General features: G+C 38.3%; 1 long non-coding RNA gene across 1 annotated transcript in view; it reads right to left on the reverse strand.

The window, feature by feature from the left end:
* Positions 1 to 762: 762 nt before the first annotated feature.
* LOC141372482 (uncharacterized) overlaps positions 763 to 16,337 on the reverse strand; it is a 29,948-nt gene continuing 14,373 nt past the window's right edge. The window contains exons 4-5 of the long non-coding RNA XR_012377748.1: positions 15,953 to 16,037; positions 763 to 911 (exon numbers count right to left, since the gene is read on the reverse strand). This is a non-coding gene — a long non-coding RNA (uncharacterized lncRNA). The remainder of the gene's footprint in view (positions 912 to 15,952; positions 16,038 to 16,337) is intronic.

The raw sequence follows: 16,337 nt of genomic DNA on the forward strand, positions 1-16,337 counted from the left end.
GGATTAGGCAGTATTATCTTGGATAGAACACAAAAGGTATAAACCACAAAAGAAAAAATGAAAAATGAGACTTCATGACAGTTAAGACATTTAACTTTTCGAAAGACACCATTAAGAAACTGAAAGGCAAGCCTTATAATGTGAATATAGATATACATAGCAGCAAGTAATTGGAAAATGATTTATAATAGTACCAAAAACATAATGTAATTAGGATAAATATATATTATTAGGAATAATAAAGATGATTTATAATTCATTAATAATAATAACAAGCCAATTAAAATGGGCATAAAGATTTGAACAGACACTTCACAATAGAAAATAAAATTGGATGACCACTAAGTTCATGAAAAGATACTGAACGTAAGTTCATAAGGAAAATATAAATCATAAATGAATTACTCCATACATTCCTTAGAGTGGCTAAAACAAATAAAATTGACAGTACCAAGTATTGGAATGTATATGAAACACCTGGAAGTCTCATATACTACTTATCAAAACATAAACGTGTAATACCACTTTGTAAAACTTTTTGGCAGTTTCTCATACATCTTCAATATACCACAGCTATTGCACTCCTAGGAATTTACCCAAGAGAAATAAAAGCATAGTTCCACGCAGACTTATATGCCAATGTTCATATTAGCTTAAATTCACAGTAGACAAAAATCCTACACACCACCAGACTATAAATTAAAATAGCATAACAGAGAGGGAATGGAGCCTTTCTTTGTCTTGTTCTCTATCAAATAGCTGAGCAGTCCTTATTCCAGGGTGTTTGAGAACATCTATTCATGGGGCATCATATTTGAAGTCTTGCATGGTGTCATAGAGTAACAAAACCACAAGGTGGTTTTGCTGGTTCAGAGCTGCACGATGGTCGTATCAGCAGTGGAAAACATCTCCTGGAAACAGTGAAACAGTGTGAAATAGTGGCCTGAGTGGCATGTTTTTTTAATTTTTTTTTTAAGATTTTATTTATTTATTTGACAGAGAGAGACACAGCGAGAGAGGGAACACAAGCAGGGGGAGTGGGAGAGGGAGAAGCAGGCTTCCCGCGGAGCAGGGAGCCCGTTGCAGGGCTCCATCCCAGGACCCTGGGATCATGACCTGAGCTGAAGGCCGACACTTAACGACTGAGCCACCCAGGCACCCCATGAGTGGCATGTTTTAAATAAGGTCTGGTGAACAGTTGAGTGGAGTAGATAAACATGAGCTGAGGTGGGAGAAGCAAAGAACAGAGGTAGGCCCAAGCTGGATTTCATCTAGCCAGAAGGCATGTGTCACAGAGCCAAAGAGAGGATTGAGGTCCTCCTCATCAGAGTGGGTAATGAGGGAATTCGATTTGGACACTAACAGTAATGTGATCAAATTTTTATATTCTAGTAGAGAAGTTAGGGGGAAATTTAGGCTGATTAAAAATGCATGAAGATCATTTAGGGATAATAAATTTGAGTTTGATAACTTATCTATGTGTTGATGGAGATTTTATAAACAAAAGTTTCTTCTTACAAAAATCACACTGTGAGTACAAATGTCTGTGGGTTATAAGACTCGATATTATAAAGATGTAAGTATCATCAAAATGATCTAATTTATTTAGTATGATCCATTAAAATCCTGGTACCTTTTTTTTGGAAATTGACAAACTAAAACATTTAGACACCACTAAAAATGAGATAAAATACTCAGTAAAATACGAGCAAACTGAATTCAACAATACATTTAAAAAAACTTTCACCACAGGGACACCTGGGTGGTTCAGTTGGTTAAGTGTCTGCCTTCAGCTCAGGTCATGATCTTGGAGTCTGGAGATGGAGCCCCACATCAGTCCAGCTCCCTGCTCAGCGGGGAGCCTGTTTCTCCCTCTCCCTCTGCCCCCCACCCCACTTGTCTTCTTTTTCCTCTCTCTCTCTTGCTCTCTATTAAACCACAAAAAAGAACATAATCTTACCATTTGCAACAACATGGATGGAGCTAGAGAGTATAATGCTAAGCAAAATAAGTCAGAGAAAGACATATACCATATGATTTCATTCATATGTGGAACCGAAGAAACAAATGGGCAAAGGGAAAAAAATAAGATCAACAAAGCAAGAAACAGACTCTTAATTCTCTTAATTATAGAGAACAAATTGATGGTTACCAGAGGGAAGGGTGGTGCAAGGATGGGTTAAATAGGTGTTGGAGATTAAGGAGTGAATTGTGATGAGTACAGGGTACTGTATGGAAGTACTGAATCACTATATTGTACACCTGAAACTAATATTACACTGTATGTTAACTAACTGGAATTAAAATAGAAACTTAAAAAAGAAAAAAATCACTTATTAAATTCTCATAAAATAGCACTAGAAATAAAGAAAAATGAAAAAAAGAAATAAAAATGGCAAACAGGACAATGCTAGGACTAGAGCCACTGTCACGAGGAGATATCATTAAGGTTCTGAAAAATGGAAGTCATAGGAAGGAAGAAGATACAATATTTTACAAGTAGCTTTTAATCAGCGTATATAAAGAACTACAAAAAAATTAGGGAAAGACAGGAAAGCAATATGAAAGAATAATAGGTAAGGAACTTGAATAGGCACTTCACAGAGAAACATTATCTAAGTGACTGATAAATTTATGAAAAGATTGTTCATTTTATTAGTGACTAAGAAAATACAAACTAAAATAGTAGTATAATACCGCTACATAGCCACCAGAAAGGCTATAATGAAGAAGAAAAAAAATCAATTTTAGGCAAGGATGTATACCAATGGGAAATTGTACACATTGCAATGGAAGTATAAATTGATGCAATCACTTTGGAAAGATGTTTGTCAGTATCAGTAAAACTTAGCAAATGAATGCCCTATAACCCAACATTCCACTCTTAGTTATAGGTATATATATTTATAGCAACACTATTTGTAATAGACAAAAGCTGAAAACCACACTATAAATGGTAAAATGAATACATAAATTATAACATTCACACAATGGAATACTGTCTGTAGAGAATGAAAACAAACTATAACCATAGGCAAAGATAGGGATTAATCTCACAAATGTAATTTTGAAGAAGATAGACAAAGAATATATATTTTTATTTATAAAAATTACAAAATCAGGCAGAATTAAGGTACAGTGTTACATGAGGCTGTTGTTAACTTGGGAGTGAATGATTGGGGAGGGACTTACTAGGACTTGTGGTGGTAGAGCTTCCAGTTGCAATGTTCTGTTTCTTGCTCTGAGTACTGATTATAAGGGTATGTTCAATTTGTAAAAGTTGGTCAATTTGTATACTCTTGATTTGTGTTTATATGTAATTTATACTTTATTAAAAAGCCTAAAATTTTTCCAGATCTTTGAATACGATTTTTTTTATGTATTTGCTCTATTAAGTGAGTTCAAATAGTTTCATTAATATGTGTTTAAAAAAACCTTTAAGTAACATGTGGGGAGTATGGCCAGGACAAATTTTGTAGCAGCTAGATCCACAAAGCAAAGTTGAAATAAAAAGTTCTCTTGTTCTTGTTGTAATTGGGAGTGGAGGTTAGGGGGATGTCAGTCCACTTTAGCTCAGGAAAGGCTACCCAACGGACATGAAACCTAAAGGGTATTAATGAATCAGCCTCATGAAGTGGCTGAAGGATCAGCCTGTACAAAAGACCCTGAGGTAGAAGAAGCCTTGGCAGATTTGTCAAACAAAAAACTATTTCTGGCATAATGTGTGAAAAAAGTAGAGTGATACACAGTGAGGCTGGCATGCCAGGCTAGAACCAGATCATGGAAAGCCTTGTAGCCATGATAAGGAGTTTGAGTTTTATGCTCATGATAGGCAATCACTGAAGTATTTATACAATAAAAAAGAAAAGAGGGACACCTGGGTGGCTCAGTCGGTTAAGCATCTGCCTTCGGCTCAGGTCATGATCTCAGGGTCTTGGGATCGATCCCCACATCGGGCTCCCTGCTCCACGGGAAGCCTGCTTCTCCCTCTCCCTCTGCCCCTCCCCACACTCATGCTTGCTCACTCTTGCTCTCTCTCTCTCTCTCAATGAACAAATAAAATCTTAAAAAAAAAAAAGAAAAGAGTTGACATATATTTTTAAAACATGACAGTAGATAGCCATGAGAACAGACTGGAGAGGAACAAAAGTGGAAAAAAGTGGATTTGTTAGAGGGCCACTGTAATAGTGTGTGTAAGAGATGATGATGAAGGATTAATGAGCAACAAATAGAATGGAAGACATAAGAATATACCTACTTCTATAACACCTGTATTTTCATTATAAACATTCTTGTAATTAGTTATCTGACTCATTTATTATCTGACCAATTTTTAAAATTAAAATATTTGTACAGATTTTTCTACTTTACCAGTGAATGTTAAACACAGAGTCACCAATATTTCTCAAGAAGATAGGCTCTTTCAGTTTTGTAACTGTGGGGAATGTAGAGGGATGCAATAAGCCAGATTTCCATGAGGGCATCCTGCAACAGCATGCCAGTCAGTAAAAGATCTGTGCTAAGCGCCCCAAGGTTTGAATCTACTATTCAATCTCTCAAATCTGTGACAAAATAGAAATACCTTTGAAATGGTGACCTATCTTTCTAAACTCGAAGGGGCTGAGATATTGTTGGAATAACCTGCAGCTATGTTAAGAAGATCTGTTACTTGGCTCGCTAATGTTTTAGTATACAACCTTATGTGTTCAGTTTTCTGTTTAGAAGACATTTAGACTCAGATCCCTGCTATAAGAGCAGCAGCAGGAGAAATGCTAAGCAAACAGTTCTTTACAGAGGCTGGTATGTAGTGTAGGCTTATCTCATTTTGTGTACCTGAGAGCTATAAAAAGAGAGTGTATTGCCAAATAGCATAATAGGTACACCATAAATATGTGTTGAGTAGAATGACCCTCTATTCATTCCCACTATAATTTCTGAGAGAGATTTACAGAATAAAACATCTAACCCAATGCCCAATAAAAAGAACAATGAAATCGTAACTGCTTAGTGGCAGCATGGTGAGACAGAAAGAGATGTGGAGCCCTAGGGCTTGATTCCAGCCTCTTTCACTTTCTAGCTGTGTGATCAGAGCGACCACAACAAACTCTCTGAGGCTAAAATTTCTCATGCACACAACAACAACAACAAAAAACACTAAAAGTGTCCTAGCGCTTAAAGCTGTTGGAATGATCAAGTAAGAAAATGCATGCAAAAAAAAAAAAAAAAAAAAAAAATTGAACTCAGTCACTGCTGTTAACTTTCACTACCAAAAGAAGAATTTTGCCTTTGCCTATAGTAAACCTGTTTGAATTTAATTTTTCCCCATAAGTCCTAGAGGAAATGATTCAAATACTTGTTAATTCAAACCATTTAATCTTGTGAATTTTAAAAGCATACATTTTAAAATAACATGTAGCTATGTAGCATTTCATCAGGGTCCCTCACTGAGTTCATGGATTTTAATATTTTTAAAAAAACTTTTTACATCATAATTCTGGGAAGTGAAATTCTCAATGTAGGAGCTCATACGGAGGTGTTTTTGTTGTTGTTTGTTTGTTTTAGCAAAGCGTGAAATAGGACAGGAGCAGTTCCTTTTTAGACTCTGATCTGCTTTCTGTGAAGTCCATACTGACCTGCGCTTTCCAGGACAGAGAAAGAGCAGTGAGACAAATGCACATTTCAGGATGCTATATTTCACAACACTGAAGAGATGCTTCTACTGTGGAGCTTCAGAAAGCTAATGAAATGATTATTTGAGGTTGGAGGACAGCAATGTCTCTCATTCCTCCTCTTTCAAAGAGGGCAGGGGTTCTGCTTTACTCCAGGAAAACTGGGAGTGAACACTTGTAGCTTCTCTCCCCACAGTTTACTTAATCTTTAGCATTGTAGCCCAAGTTACTAATCTGTGTTGGTGCAAGCACTCTACTAGTGTCTGAGGCCTAAAGCAGAGGCACATGTTCCATCCGCACAGTTCTCACATGCAGGTAAGGAGGCAATGCCTTTAACTACATCTGGGTCAGGGACTCCATCTTTCTCCACTTGTCAAGTGACTTGTTTTGTGAAGTGCCTGAAAGCTTGCTGATAGATGTACTCGTAAACTACTTTGTAGCCCTAGCTGTACCAGGAGGAGATTTAAGGAGGAAGGAAATGTCTCTATTTTGCCTTTGGTTGCAGCCACCTTTTACAATGTAGCATTGCTGGGAGTTACCACCACACCAAGAATAAAACCAGTATTGAAATCCTCATTTGGCACCTTGTATCTCTCCCTTTGTTTGAAAGATCCTAGAGGAGGGGTGTTTGAGAGGGCCCTCTAGTTACCAACAAATTAGATGAGAAGTCTGAACCTAATGGGGTAGAAACAGTTTATTTAGACTTATCTTAAACACACACATATACATAGATACACATACACACCATAACATGCAGGGAAAATTACAAATCATGTACATTTGTGCATTGAATATAAAATGACTATTAATTTCATTGTAGTAGGTAGAGTCCCATTCTCTCTAGGTCTTATCTTTCTTTGTTGGTTTATTGGGTTTTTGTTTAACTAAACAGTGTTTATTTAATTCATGATATACTATAAATTTCTATATACTATCCAGAATGATCAGGGGAGATTAGTATCTTGAGTTTAGGTTTTGCACACTAAAGAGAATTTGCAGTTTGTGTAAAATCTAACATTTCTTTTAAGTTTTATTTAAATTCACTTAATTAACATATAATGTATCATTAGTTTCAGATGTAGAGTTCAGTTATTCCTCAGTTGCATATAACTCTTGTTGCTCATCACACCACGTGCCCTCCTTAATGCCCATCACCCAGTTAACCCAGTCTCCCCCGCTCCCCTCCAGCCACCCTCAGTTTGTTCCCGAGAGTTAAGAGTCTCTTATGGTTTCTCCCCTGCTCTCGTTTGGTCTTATCTTATTTTTCCCTCCTACCCCCTATGATCCTCTATTTTGTTTCTTCTTTTTTTTAAAAAAAGATATCTTATTTGACAAAGAGAGAGAGAGCACAAGCAGGGGGAGTGGGAGAGGGAGAAACAAGCTCCCTGCCGAGCAGGGAGCCTGATGGGGAGCTCGACCCCAGGACCCTGGGATCATGACTGAGCCGAAGGCAGACGCTTAACTGACTGAACCACCCAGGCGCCCCTCTCTATTTTATTTCTTAAATTCCACATATGAGTGAAATCATATGATAATTGTCTTTCTCTGATTGACTTATTTCACTTAGCGTAATACCCTGTAGTTCCATACATGTTGCGAATAGTAAGATTTCATTGTTTTTTGATGGCTGAGTGATATTCCACTGTGTGTGTGTGTGTGTGCGCGCGCGCGTGTGTGTGTGCGCGCGTGTGCATGTGTGTGTGCGCGTGCGTGCGTGTGTGTGCGTGTGTGCACCACATCCCCACATCTTCTTTATCCATTCATCTGTGGATGGACATCTGGGCTCTTTCCATAGTTTAGCTATTGTGTATATTGCTGCTATAAACATTGGGGTGCAGGTGCCCCTTTGGATCACTACATTTGTATCCTTTGGGTAAATACCTAGTAGTGCAATTGCTGGGTCATAGGGTAGTTCCATTTTTTAACTTTTTCAGGAACCTCCGTACTCTTTTCCACAGAAGCTGCACTAGCTTGCATTCCCACCCAGTGTAAGAGGGTTCCCCTTTCTCCACATCCTCACCAAAATATATTATATATAAAATGCATATATATTTAAATTCAGACCTCAAATGGAAACAAGCTAATATTAATCATGTCCATATCATGTCCATATTCTCTATATAACCACAAGAGCCAAATAAATTTGATACTGTTATGGCCAGTTCTGTAGATTATACATTAGAAATTAAGTATTAAAAAATTGAGGCTAGAGAGATTACTCTTTTGCTAGAACATACAATAGTAAATGATGGAGCCAATATTCCAAGCTTTGTGGACACCAAAGACTATGCAACATTACCTCAGTGATCTGGGGTTCATTTTATCTACCATTCCTTTTCAATACTTTACAGTGACATTAACTGCCAAAACCTTCAAAATGCAAAACTCGTCTGGAACATCATATGTTGAGTATATTTAGGGTGTATAACTATCTGTAAGACTTTCATTCATAGCTGAAAAATAATTGTCTTTAGAGTTGTTTACTGCCTTTTAAGTTTAACTTCCTCCTGTTGGTCTGGAATAAATATTTACTTTTAAAAAGTGCTGTTGCCCCAGGGTTTGATAAAGTAAACACTACATTGTTATTGTGTGCATGTATTATATAGAAGGTACCTGACTTCCTGGAGTATTACTGCCCATTCATGTAGCTACCAGTCAGTACATTTCAAGTCTGATACCTCTCTGGAGCAATTCATCTTTGAGCTAGGCATAGAGGGAATCTAGATGGCTTTTTAGAAAAATATTTTTAGCCACATTTCTAAAATTATCAAGAAACCCAAGCCATGCTTTTTAAGCAATTGGGGAGGGGAGTAAGGAAAAGAAAAAAAAAGGCCCCTCCTTTAATTCAGGTTCGTTTCAAATATCAACTTCAAAATGACAGAGTGCCATTTTTTTTTTTTTTTTTTTTTACTTTAAAGTAAAGCCTTGGGACGCCTGGGTGGATCAGTCGGTTGAGCATTTGCCTTCTGCTCAGGTCATGATCCCAGGGTCCTGGGATTGAGTCCCGCATCGGGCTCCCTGCTCCGTAGGGAGTCTGCTTCTCCCTCTGCCCCTCCCCCCTGCTTGTGCGCTCTCTCTCTCTCTCTCTCTCTCTCTCACACACTCTCATGCTCTCTGTAAAAACTTTATGAAGCTAGTAGTTGCCATAGAGAATAACATTAAAGTCACCCACCCATCAATCCCCAAAATCTCAGGGGGAAAAGATTGTTACTCAGTTTTTGAGGGGCCCCTTTTGACAATGTTGAAATCTTAGTAAGAAATAGCAGAACAGAATCTAGTAATAAGAGATATCTAGTTTTATAATAATTGCAAAACAATTAAAAATGTTGAAAGGCTATGAGTGATACTGTGATATATTTATTGCTGCAATGGACATGTCTTCTCTGAACTAAGACCATCACACTCTTTCAAATAGCCCACTAAGCACACATTACATGATCACAGCCTTTCAGCTGCTTTTGATTTAGGCTGAATTGGAACCAGTGACCTAGAAGCAAAGAGTGTCATATTCCATTACTAAATGTCTTCGCTAGTCAGTACCCTCAGTTTTTTTCCCCTTAATCATTTTTATTAGCAGCATTCCCATTTTTGTCATCAATTTGAAAGATCTCAAGAAAGTATCCTGACACAAATTATAGCTATTGTTTACACTACCTTCTTATAAAGACAGACTATCCCCAAGTGTGAGATTCACCTTGAATTATGCCAGCCTCCGTCCTATTTCAGTATTTGTTCTTCTTTTATTCTCTGTTATAGTCTCTAAATGACATTAGATGTGGTTGGAATGACAAGTGCCTTTTCAGCTCCACAAGCGAAGGTGAATTCAAGAAGGAGCCAACAGACACCTGTCCATCATAACCAGGGCAAGCTAGCCCCAGGAGTAGAGCTATGTAAATTGATCTCAAATTTCACTCTCTGCTCTCATTTGATTTTTTTTTTTCATTTCCACCTCACAGCCTCTCAGAGCTTTATAGTGTGCAGTGTAAGAACTCACCCTTGTTCCTTCATATTTTTTCAACGGGCTAATACAACAATAGAAGAACAGAAACGTGTTCTTTTTTTTTCTTTTGGCCCTATATATTTTCCTGTAAACTTACATTTCTTGGACTGCCTGACGTGTCTACAGTGATCTGTGAAATAAATGCCTAGATAGAAAGGGAAGTAGATCAATATTGCTTTAACAGAGAAAATGCTTCATGAAGACACACTGGTACATAATTAAACATAACAAACATTTCCCAAGGACAGATCTCTCTAACTCAACAAAATCAAACACATTCCCTTGTGCTTTACCTTGATGAGAACTTCATAACTTTGGAATGCTGGAAAGGGATTTAGAGGACAAGTATGATAGCTATTTATAAAATGATAGGCATCTAGCTTCGAGATAAACCTGAACCTAAAACAAATATGTTTAGAGGAAATGGTATGGACAGTATAAGCACAAAAGAATAGTATACTGAGGTAAATGGTTTGCACTTAATCTTAGTTTTTGAGGTTTCATGCTTTCCACAGTTCCTATACTTGCCGTTTATTGCGATTTCCTTACTAAGTAAAAAAAAAAAAATCTCATAATCAAATCTATAAAGATGAAGATATAAAAACAGTGTTTTGTTTTAGGGATAATTTATATCAACACATCATATTTCTTACAACTAAAGTTATTTGGGACTGCAGTACATGGATATATCAACTCCACAATGTGCATTTCTTAATTCGGGTCCTTCAAAAGTAGGTGCTAAGGCAAATATTCGAACACAAGTAGAGTATCTGGAAGATGAACTTAGGGAACACAGTGAAGGAGTGAACAGGTGAGAAATAAAAGGGAGGGAAGCCAATAAAGTTTTATTAGTGAGTGGATTACTGCTGTGGGAAACTGAAGCTCAATCCTGCCCTGGACCCTCTAAGAGACTTTGTAGAATTATTTCACCAGGGGAAGAAAAGACCAGAGCTGTGTACCCACTGCTATTTATTTGTTGAGTGGCACTCCTGGTGGCATTAACTCCTTGCCAAGCACAGTCCAGAGGCAAAGATTGGTCCCAGGAAAAGGGGAGCAGAAAGCTATAGGTATGAATAAAATCTGTCTTCCGGAATAGAACCTGACTTCAGAGGTGAGCTGGGGAATATAAGAGGAGTTTCCACAGGATCAGCTATAACGCATATGGAAAACCCTAATGTAAGGGAGAGCAGTACAAAGGAGACCACTATCTAGATAGATGATATTTTTAAAAATTGAGAGAGCACTCAGCAGTAGCGATAAAAGAGGGTTACAAACTCTCATTTCCCCCAATGTCATTATCTGTATCTATTTACCGTTTTGATGGGCAAGAACTCCTCCCTCAAGAGAAAACCCTCTTTAACACTTTCCTCTTTACTACATATATTTAGAGGCATGATGTTGGTTGTTCACTAAATACCATTGTCAAGCTGTCAAACTCTATTTTCAAAGGCAGTTCATTTTGTAAAGATATATGACTTCAGGCTCAGGGGAGGTTTGAAGTGATTTACACCAGCATACATGAGTGCAGGTGTCCAGGGCTTCTATCCCCTACCTTTGGAGTTGAAGGGGATCCTTGGGCTATTGACTAGGTAGGCTGTTTGCTCTGGAAGGTCAGGGCAGATAGGGTTGAGCCAAGTTTCAGGGCTCAGGCAGATGTCAGGGCTACTGTGTAAAAAATGAGAGATATTCTGACTGCTGTGAAAGGGAAGACTTTTTTTTTTAATAATACTTAAAATAACTGCTGATGGACTTCCTTAGCATAGTGATGTGGTTTAGATACTCCTGTGATGGTCTGGGACACCAGCTTGTCTCCCATATGGCTCCCTGGAAGCCAGAAAATGGGCAGTTATGACCTGGATGAAGAATGGACAGCCCCTCACTGCAGACTTCAACCATGTCCACATGGCCATTCTTCTTCTCTCTCCTGCAGAAGCCCACATAGCTTTATCCCTTAATATTCTTCCCTTAGTTTTGGAATTTTTATTTCTTGTGGGCATGAGGGAGGAGTAAGTCTAGCTCATCTGCTTATCTTTTTCACTCTTATCTTGTGGTTTAAACTCATCCCTAGAGATTTTAGGGCTCAGACCTTTGGGCCTCACCCAGAACAACTCTTGCAAATCCAAGATCTTAACTCCAATGCCAACATTTGGAAAATAAAAATACCAAGAATTTTTCTCCTTGGTCTCAGATTCTGCTGTAGCATCCATTACCTGAGACAGGCCATTGGAGTGGCCCAGCTAGCTGAGTGGCAGGTGGGCCCACTGGACACCAATAAGGAAAATTTCAAATAATATTTCAGAGTTTTATCCTCCCATGAAAACCACCTATAACCTGGAATCATAAGCAATCTCTATATACATTATAGATACTATGTAATAAGGATCACACAGTGCATAAACAGGCATACATCAAAATGGTTTTGGTTGGAAGTTTTATTTACTATGTGGTTTAGCTAATAATATGATTTAGACCTAAATTTTATTTTAATGAACCAATAATGATTTTTAAAGTGTACTTTAAAAGTGTACCTGAAATAAAAGTCACACATAGCTTTGATAAAAATTGGTGATCCATATTTCACAAATATATTTCTTTTCTCATGAGTTGAAGATAATATGCAGGTTTGCAAATTTGTTTCCACTACACTAGGTTATGTACAAATACATGGCTTCTTAATTTTTCTATTAAATTATCTGATCTTCCTCACAATCTCCTCTCCCCATCCCCTACATGAGCAAAACCAAACTAAGCTTAGTATATGTTGCTTACCTTATAACTTAAATAGTATCTTTAGTTGACTCATTCTCATTTAGATGAACTGCAAAGCTTTAAAATTTTCCACTCTCCCCTCACCTCCAAGTTCTTATTGTTTTTTTCTAGGACGGTGTCTGGATGTGAAGGACTAGTAGCACCGTATATGATAGGAAAGAGATGGGTAGGTCTCTGGAAGTCCGTCGATCTAGGCAGGTTCTCAGGTTCCTGACTGGTGTCCAGTTAAGTGTCACTGGTCTATGCTGAAAACCAGACTAGTGACAAACGAAGGGTGCTGCTCTGCCCTTTGGCATTCTGTAAGGGTTTGCTGGTATAATCTCCAGGATGTGTATCTCTGTCAGTAGAGCAGATCCTGGGCTGTGATCCCTCTGAGCTGTGGACCACCTGCGATCAATCTTTGATCTCCATGTGTGTCTGACTAAGGCTGTCTGCTGTGTAGCCCATGGCATCAGTTCACATCACCTCTTCTGTGGCAGACTCTTAAGACCTCCAGTCTTGACTCTTGACCTCCAGTCAAGAACTCTATTCACTAACACCCTTAATACACTATGAGGCATCTTCTGAGCTGTGTCTACTCCAAAGAGTAGACGGAAGCCTCTGCCCAATAAGGTGTACCACTGAATTTACTGCTTATATGATTTGTGTGAGAAGTTTCTGTGCCATATTTTGCTTTCAGAGTCTGAAAAGGAAAGGAAAAAGCGCTTCTGCTCCCAGGATCATCCAGATCTGCATACATGTTTCTATAGATTTCTGGCTTCCACAGGTTATAAGTTTATATGTCTGATACAAGCAATTATGTTCTGACAAAAGGAATAGTGAGCTATCAGAATTTGTTCTAGAATTTAAATGCAACAGATTCAAGGAATGGGTCTGTCTGGTTTGTTGCTTCACCACCTCAAGGGCAACATATAATAAGTACTTGATCAATATTTGTTGAATGAAGGTGTGGATGAACGACAATAATTTATGATTTGCTCAAACTGCACCTGAATGGTATCAGACTTGCTACAGAGGTGAAGGTGTTCACTTGTGTCACAGTGTTCTTTGCTTGAGCCTGGGATGTGCTCTTCATGTGTCATTTCACTAAAATTTTCTTTAAGACGCTAAAGAAGAGCCAGCAGCCTTGCCGTGAAAGAGTCTCCAACAGAAACAGAAACTGGCCCTGACAGCAGTGTTTGGCCACCGGCAGTGGTCCCTTCAGAGCTCTTTGACTTCGGCAGATGTTTGCTCCTTGAAACTCTGGCACATGCAGCTGCCGTGACATTGTCTCCAGAATGTGGACGTCAGCATTTCTACAGGGCATCCATGGTGTGGGGACAGCTGTAAATGCTGCTTTCCACATCACAGCAGCACCCTCAGTGACCATTGCCAGTATAGGTGCTGCTCTCATTAGAGGTTGCCACAAAACGTGCCTGCAAGGCAAGTCAGAGAGGAAGAGAGGACACTGGAACATTATGTGGAAGACTAGAGGGATGGGATGTGAAGAGGGTCAGAGGTTTCAAAGAGGAATCTGAGGGTTTTTTTCAGAGAAGGTGACAAAAGAGCGAGAAAGTGGTTTTATGTTTTATGCTTATAATTGTGATCAAATTTTTTATTTTAAAAGTGAAGGATGAAATCTAGAAATCCTGGCGTGCCTGTGTGTGTGTGTGTGTGTGTGTGTGTGTGTGTGTGTGTGTGTGTGTTCAGGTATAATTCACTGACAAAACCAACAGCAAATTCAAGGTGCCAGTCCTATTTTTACTCCTATAAGTCTTGGGAGACTGTATAATTACTGCAGCTTTCGGGAATTCCATTTTCTCACTTTAATTGAAGATATCAATACCTGTCCTGCTTACCTCACATTCTTGTTATGAGGATAAAACAGGATAATGCTTGTGAAAATCTTGATGAATTAGAAAGTGCTTTACAATTGCAAGAATTACTGCTTTCCAAATTAATTTGGTGAATAATGTATTGAGTAGTTTGGTAACAAGGAACAAAGATTCAATCAAACTAGCTTCAGAAAAATGGAATGACATTTTCTGAATACAGCAAGTCCATGGATCTCAAAGGCCAGGCAATAATCAGAGCCAGGCCACATGTGAATAGGAACTAGAAATGGAAACGTGAAGGATTAAAGCTCTTCTCTCACTTGTCTGGGGTCATAGGATTTCTCTTAGTGCTCTGCTTTCAGTGAGTCTATCCCATTCAGCTCTTTCTTAACTCTTTTCCTCTGAGGTTTTTCTCCCTTATAACCTCTCACGCACAATGACGCATATTTGCCATTGCAGTTCTAACTCTACCTTATTTTCCTTCTTTTTTTTTTTTAACTCAAGCGTACACCTTTCACTGTAACTCTCTTTTCTCTACCTATTGCTTCAAATTTCTGAGATAGGGATCTGACTGAACCTGCTCTTCATGATGAAGAAGGTCACATAAATCAGGAGTTATCAGTCACTCTGCCCATTAGGTCTGATTAAATTAGAGTTCCTCAGTGTTCCCATTATCTACGGCTGGAGCAACATGGTCAGGGTGTTCCCTGCCTCCTCATGGCAGCTATAAAGAGAAGCAAATTCTTTGAGAACAGGTTAGGGTAGAGCAAGCAGTTTGCAATGCAGAGAAAATCCTTTGCTAGGTCAATTTGTGAGGGGTGTCTTAGTCTTTCTGGGCTGCTATAACAAAAGTACCATAGATGAGGTGGCTTAAACAGTAAGTATTTATTTCTCATAGCTCTAGAGACGGAGAAGTCTAAGATTAAGTTGCGGGCAGATTCGGAGTCTGATGAAGACCAGCTTCCTGGTTCATAGATGGCTGTCTGGGGTCTCTTTTATAAGGGCACTAATCCCACTCATGAGGGCTCCACCCTCAGGACCTGATCACCTCCAAAGGCCCCAACTCCTAATACTGTCACATTGGGGGTGAGGATTTCAACAAGTGAATTTTGGGATGACACAGACTTTCAGTCCATGATAAGAGGGCAACAATAGAATGACATGAGACCACTGGTTACTGGGCATAATTGTTGGGGTTGTGGAAGAAAATACAAGCAGAGAAAGATTAGAAGGAAGAAAGAATGGTTTCACCAACTTTAGAATTTTGCTCAGGTCTGCCTCTGAATATTATCTTTTCTACTGAATATTTTTTTTTTTTTTGCTGACAGTAATGAAAGGGCACATGTATGTAGGTAAATTAAACATAAAATACTATTCAAGTTTTTGTATTTTAATTTATAAAGTATTATAGGACTTTGGTGTGACAGCAGATTTTCTTTCCTAATTATGTTCTGTTAAAGTGCATCCACATTCTTTGACTATGCACAGTTACTAACCTTTGAAAATGATTAAGGAACCCACACTCTTTCTTAATGGATAGAGCAAACATTCACACATAAATGACTAAGCACTTACAATGTCACTAAAGTGACATTTGATGAAAGATGCCAACAAACTTACACATGATTTTATTTTCTAACAAACATTTAACATTAGGATTTTTTTCTTAATTTTTTTCTTCTCTTCTGCAATATCCTTACCTTTCTTGTCCCTGAGGCACTTTGAAGAGACTTTGTCCCTTGTTGCTTTACACTTCTAAGTAGAGATCAGGTCCCATTGATTACTCTGGGTTGACAAATGACACAAATGTTAGTTATCCTTTCTGTCTCTGTGTATGAAGCCCACATGCATTATGTCATTGTACAAAACTGCATATGAAATCAATAAACTCTAGGAAAATGGCCATAAAACAACAATTCTTTAAGTCAAGGGGAAGTAAATTGCTTGTGCTGCCCAGGTAGTTTGGGATTTGTTGCCTGTTTCCATAAGAGAGGTTTTCTTTCCAATAACTTCAGGCTTAGGAATTAGAGTTAGTCACCATAAGCCTAAAAGTCGGATGCATTAATCATTATATATGTTCTTTTT

Source organism: Callorhinus ursinus, unplaced genomic scaffold (genome assembly GCF_003265705.2).
Source record: "Callorhinus ursinus isolate GAN/ISIS: 27379988/994484 unplaced genomic scaffold, GSC_fseal_2.0 scaffold4, whole genome shotgun sequence".
In the NCBI taxonomy this organism is placed as follows: domain Eukaryota; kingdom Metazoa; phylum Chordata; class Mammalia; order Carnivora; family Otariidae; genus Callorhinus; species Callorhinus ursinus.